Source organism: Triticum dicoccoides, chromosome 4A (genome assembly GCF_002162155.2).
Source record: "Triticum dicoccoides isolate Atlit2015 ecotype Zavitan chromosome 4A, WEW_v2.0, whole genome shotgun sequence".
Lineage (NCBI taxonomy): Eukaryota > Viridiplantae > Streptophyta > Magnoliopsida > Poales > Poaceae > Triticum > Triticum dicoccoides.
Genome location: NC_041386.1, coordinates 21,330,451 through 21,336,521, shown reverse-complemented (window position 1 = coordinate 21,336,521; position 6,071 = coordinate 21,330,451).

Here is a 6,071-nt window from a genome sequence, read left to right as displayed (position 1 = left end):
TCTTCCGCACTCCAAGGAGTACATATCCTACCTCTTAATGGATGTAACGAACTGGTAACAATCTATGAAAAGATAATCAGTTTAATATTCATTGAACGATTTTTATGCATGGACGTACTCAGCTCGGCAACTCCTCCCAAGAAACAAGGGATATGATCAGGTAGTTTCAGTTTTTTAGCACAACATGCACGTATGAGTTTTTATTTTCCTTTTATTGGTTTTTTTCTCTCCACATTATACATGCACATGATTTTGCTTGCCACGATTAGGAAATACTACATCATTTGGTTGGCAGAACGGAGGTAGTGTATATTGGTTTGTGGTGAATATGAGAAGTACGTGCAAACTGAGGTTGTCCCTAAAAAACTGTGTATGCGCTGCAAGGACTAGAAGGTATATGCAACTTACAAATTCAAACTGAGTTCATATCATATTATTATTTTTGAGTATGTACCACTTTTGGAACTCAACAGGTATAACCACTTTTGTAATTATGAGTATATACCATTCTTTTTGTAGAATGCTATATACTGCTTATGCTTAAGATTGCATTGGGGGTATATATTTACTCCTTGCAACAAAATGAAATTCTATAAGGGTATACTTTGGCATTAAAGGAGTATGTACCTTTTGCAAAAAATATATTAAACGAGTATGTACTGCTTAGCTCCATGTGGGTATATACTTCTGAACGACTATATATACTGCTTGGCAATTAAGGGAGTGTATCATGTAAAAAAAGGGAGTACATACTACTCCGTCCCTAAAGAGTATATTTTTTTCTTTTTGTTAAGATAAGTATATACTCTTGCTTTTCACAAGTATCTTAATGTACAAATTGACCCATATCTGACTACAATGGTCATGAAAGGGAGTATCCAGTAGAAATTTGGTGCAAGACCTCAATAGAAAAATCAGATATGCTTCTTAGTCATATTACAAAACAAATATACAAACTACAGTGGCAGTTACGATTTGAAAAGGACTTGTAGTCGCGGCCAGCCGGCCACAAGTGCAACACGGCTGCCACTGCCGCTTCTACATGTATATCTCATCCTCCATGGCGGCGCCGTCGCCATGGGAGATGAACATGTCAATCGTGTGATCTGGATGATAGGATTAGAGGGAGAGCACCCAAAAAATTGGTGTACAGATATATATTAGTCTGTTAGGCATTGACTCATTAGCGCTAATTAACAGGCCTGGAGGTTGAGACCCGATAGCAGGAATAGGCGTGTGGACAACGATCAATGGCAGATGGAGGTGGGAGTACATACTCCTAGATGTACCAACCCATTTTCCTATACTATTCTCATATATATACTATTCTGATCACGGGATGAGGATAATATTCTGATCACAACCTGACCTGCCCCGCTAGTAGTACGTTGAACTTCCCTGTGAACTAGGTTGAACTTCCGCCAACATTGCCTAAATGGGGCTTGCGATATACCGTTGGAAAGCTATGGACACCAGTATCATGACCCAACTTAATTTTTTTGGCAAAACGCAAGCGGTTTAAGAGCAGTTTTGAAAACCGTTTTTTCTTCACACAAAAAACGTGAATCATATTTTTGATCGCATTTCTAAACCGTTTATCAGAATGAGGCATATAATATGGCGTTGGAAAGCTGCTGCAAAACCGCTCCTTCCACATGTTGAAAGTTTTCTCTAATACCCTATGGTTAAAGAGTAATTTGAAAAAACGTAAAATTTCGCAAACCAAACACCCGAGTTCGTATTTTCAATGCCATTTCTAAACGGCAAATCCAATTGAAGCAAACAATATGGCGTTGGAAACCTTATGAAAATGCGCTAATTTTTTATGTTAAAAGTGTTTTCTAATTTTGAACGGTTTAAAGTAATTTAGAAAATGGTACAAGTCCTACCGAGTTCGTATTTTCCAGTTCATTGTTTAACCGTGCGTCCGAATGTAGCAAATGATATGGCGTTGGAAAGCTTGAACAAATATAAACTTTTTTGTATGTATTGTTTCTCCCAATTCCTTACGGTTTTAAGTCAGTTTTGAAAATGGATAAACATATTTTCCCCGTAATTTCTACAAACTTTATAGGAATGAGGCAAATAATATACCGCTGAAAAGCTACGGAAAATGTGAAACTTTTTCATGTTAATGGTTTTCTCTAATTCCTAGCCATTTTCATGTAATTTCGAAAATGGCGAGATCATTTGTTCTGCCTTTATCGCGAAACAGATTCTTCGAAAATGCACCGCGTGAAGAACCTGAACTTCTCATCGCGTGTACCTGAACTTCACTCTGCTTTTCACGTGCTTTTTTTGCTAGTAGATCTCCATCCACTACTTGTAGCTCTCCATCCACTCATCGAAATTGAGCAAGTGATATACCGGTGGAAAGCTGATGTAAATATGCAACTTTCCCGTGTTGATCGTTTTTTCATACTCGTGACGATTTTAAAAGTTTTTCATCTCAAATTCATTCACTATAGTAGTCGAACTTCCTGTTGTTTCCACATTGAACTTCTGTGGCATATTTTCGTTTGTAATTTTTCTTATCCATTTCGTCAGTGTTACACAAATGATATTCCTGTTGTACAAACCTCTCTCACAATATATTTTTTAACTTTCTCCGAGCGAGGACTTTAACTTACACAAATGATTTTCCTGCCATTTTAAAATAAATTAGAAAATGACGAGATCATGATTTCTGCCTTCATCGCGAATGGAAATGCACTGTGTGAAGTAGTTGAACTTCTTGGGCATGTCTGTTTGAACTTCACTCTGTTTTTATGTGCTATTTTTTGCACTGCGTGAAGTAGTTGAACTTCTGGTGCAAGTTTATCTGAACTTCACTCTGTTTCACTTTATTGTATTTTTCTTATATGAAATACGCACCATGTAGTATGTGAACTTCCGGTTGTTGTCACTTTGAACTTCTCTCTGGTTTGAGATAATCATTCTAAAACACAAAAAATAACATTTTTATGTATTTTGGACATCTAAATACACGGTGAACCTCTCTCACAAGATTTTTTTAACTTTACTCGCCGAGTACTTGAACTTCTAGCAACCATTTTTTCGTTTATGAGTTGTTTTTAAAAGTGCAAAAAATGGCATTGTGTTTTTTATTTTTTGAACAGGTAAATCCGAGGTTTTAATAAACTCCGAACTTGTCTGTTATTCCAATTTGAACTTCACCTTTTCATATTTTGAGTAAAGAATTGTATTTGATTTTTATATGGAAAAATCAAACATGGAAATACGAGGTGAACCTCTCTCGCAAGAATTTTTGAACTTTGCTCAGCCGAGCAACTGAACTTCTAGCGACAATTTTTTTAGATTTTGCCTTTTTTGTTTGAACTCCTTGGGTATTATTATTTTAAATGGGAAATCTGATTTTCTCGTAAACATTGAGTTGATCTTTTATTCTACTTAGCTTCTTACTTTAATTATTATAGCAACATGAAAAATCTTAGTGTTTATAAACATCCAACTGCTTGGTTATTTTAATTCAAACTTCTTGGTTTTATTTCTTTAGAATGAGCAAAAACCTCATTTTTAAATAAACATCCAATAGATTCGTTCTTTAAATTTGAACTTCTAGTTTTTTCTATAGAAACATTGACAATCTTTTTATATACTTTTTTGAGGTTCGTTATTATTTCAATTTGACCTTCTTGGGGGTTTTCTAAACGTGGAAAATTATTTTTTTTGTACAAATACTGAACAAGTAAGTTACTTTAGTTTGAAATTCTTGGTTATCTTTTTTCACGAACGTGAAAAATCCATGAGATATTATTTCACACTCATAACATTTTCTTCGAACTCTCCAATTTGCTAAATTTAAACTTCCAGAGTTGAACTTCCAGAACATTATCTATGTGATGCTTGTTTTCTTCTTGGTTTATAAATGTTGAACTACTCGGTTATTTTAAATTGAACTTCTTGGTTTATTCTTTAGTAAGGGGAGAAATCTGAGTTTTGAAGAAAAAAAACATCAAACCACTCTACTATTATAAATTGAACTTCTTTGTGTTTATTCTTTTGTAATGAGGAAAATCTAAGTTTTTATATGCATTGGTCTACACTATTATTTTGGTTTGAACTTCTTCCTTTTATTCTTTAAATAATGAGAAAAGTCCTAGTTTTCAATATACACCAAACTATTATATTATTTTAAATTGAACTTCTTGGTTTTATTTTTGCTAGGAGTGGTTTAATAAGCATCCAACTGCTGTGCTATTCTAATCTAAACTTTTTTATTTTAATTAGAAACAAAGAAAATTTGTTTTTATTTCTTTAATAAACTTCAGACTTCTCTATTTTTAAAATTTGAACTTCATGTTTTTTTTTGTGTTTGCTTCTTTATTTTTGGATACCCAACGTGTGTGTTTTGCTGTAAGCGAATATTTTTGAACTATCCGCGATAGAGAATATGAACTACGCATCCACATTTTTTTGTCTTCAAGAAATGCTCGCTCTTTTGCTTTTAATTTTGGACTTCTATGATCTACTTTTATCTTACGAATAGTTTTTTTGGTTCTGTGAAATTTTTAGAGTTTATGTTGTAGGCACTCTTTTTTGGGTAAACGCTCATTTGTTTGTTTTTAACATCATTTTTCGTCTTTTTATACAAACTACCAACACGTTGAATAAGAAAAGAACGTTAAACGTCTAGATAGAGTTTTTTTGTTAACTATGAGCATCATTTTTGTATTTGTTTTGAAAAACAAAAATGATGGAATTACCACCAACGAAGTAGATGCACCGGTCTTTCTTTTAAAAACTAATTCTTGCCACTTCATTATTGAGGCAAAACTAACTCTAATTGAATAGTCTCAATCAGGTAGGTAGGGGGTTACAAATAAAGAAATAGAAAGTACATCTAGTTTTAGTGCTCTTTTTCGCAAACAGATGTGCAACCAAATTGCCATTCCTCCTTGTATAAATGAGCTTTGAACCCCTTCAAACTTGTAAGTATGAACACATCTCTCAAAAGCCATCGACCGCCTCAAAACAATCCCTAGAATCCTGCCACATCGTGCATAAAACGTGGCCTTCAGTCTCAATAATAATATTTCAGAGTTGTTCTTCAATCACCATCAACATGGTTGTCCCTATAGGAAAACTATCAACTTATGATTCTGAAGTTACGAGCTTTTGGCAATTGTTTACGAGCTACTGAACAAACTAAAGATCGTTGGCAAAACAACATGAGTGAAGGCAATACCTTTTTAACTTCTTGTTTATATGAATCTGAACTTGCATTTTTTTGCAGGGTGCAGGTTACAGCAGTGGCGCACGGGTAGGGGCGACTGCAATGTATATGCGGTCTTCAGGGACAGCAGGTTGGGATCGGGCGCGAGCATTGAGGATCAAGTGGTTCAGTATCTCAATGTAATAGTTGAAGTAAATATTGAATATCATGCCTATGTAGGATACTCGAGTCCACAGTAGCGCCCAAGGATTTTCGATGAAATATACTATTTTTCCCAACCATAATGTGAATAAAAATAATGTCATGTGAACAGAAACTTGGAATGAAAACTTTACCATGCGACGATTGCAAACTGCGAGTCGTAAGTCGAGGTTGCCACTGTTCATCAGGGATGGGGAAGATTTCACCATGGCTAGGAGGGCACCTTCATTTTCTGTGTAATGCAGAAATAGTAAAAATTAATGTGTGATCGCTGATCCAGGACTGTAAACAAGTTTTGTGGATGAAAGAATAGATTTTGTTCAGAGACTATAGAACATCTAAAAACTGAATACATGGAAATAAAAATCAAAGTGTGTGTAGGGGAGATTTCAACTTGAACTTCTCATCCACCTAGACAGTTCCTTCCTTTTTTCATACAATTCCACATGGATGCATCCGAGGCCTACATATGTTAGTGCACTCATCTTATTTTATAAGTGATCTGACGAGATGTAGTTCTTTTTAAAGCAAATGTCTTCCTGAAGAAAAAGGAACACGATGTTCAGACTTACAAATGTCTTCCTGAAGAAAAATGTAAACGTCTTACTCTGAATGTACCTAGCAACACCCAGACTTTAGTTTTGACCATGCATTCTAGACACCGACCATTGCA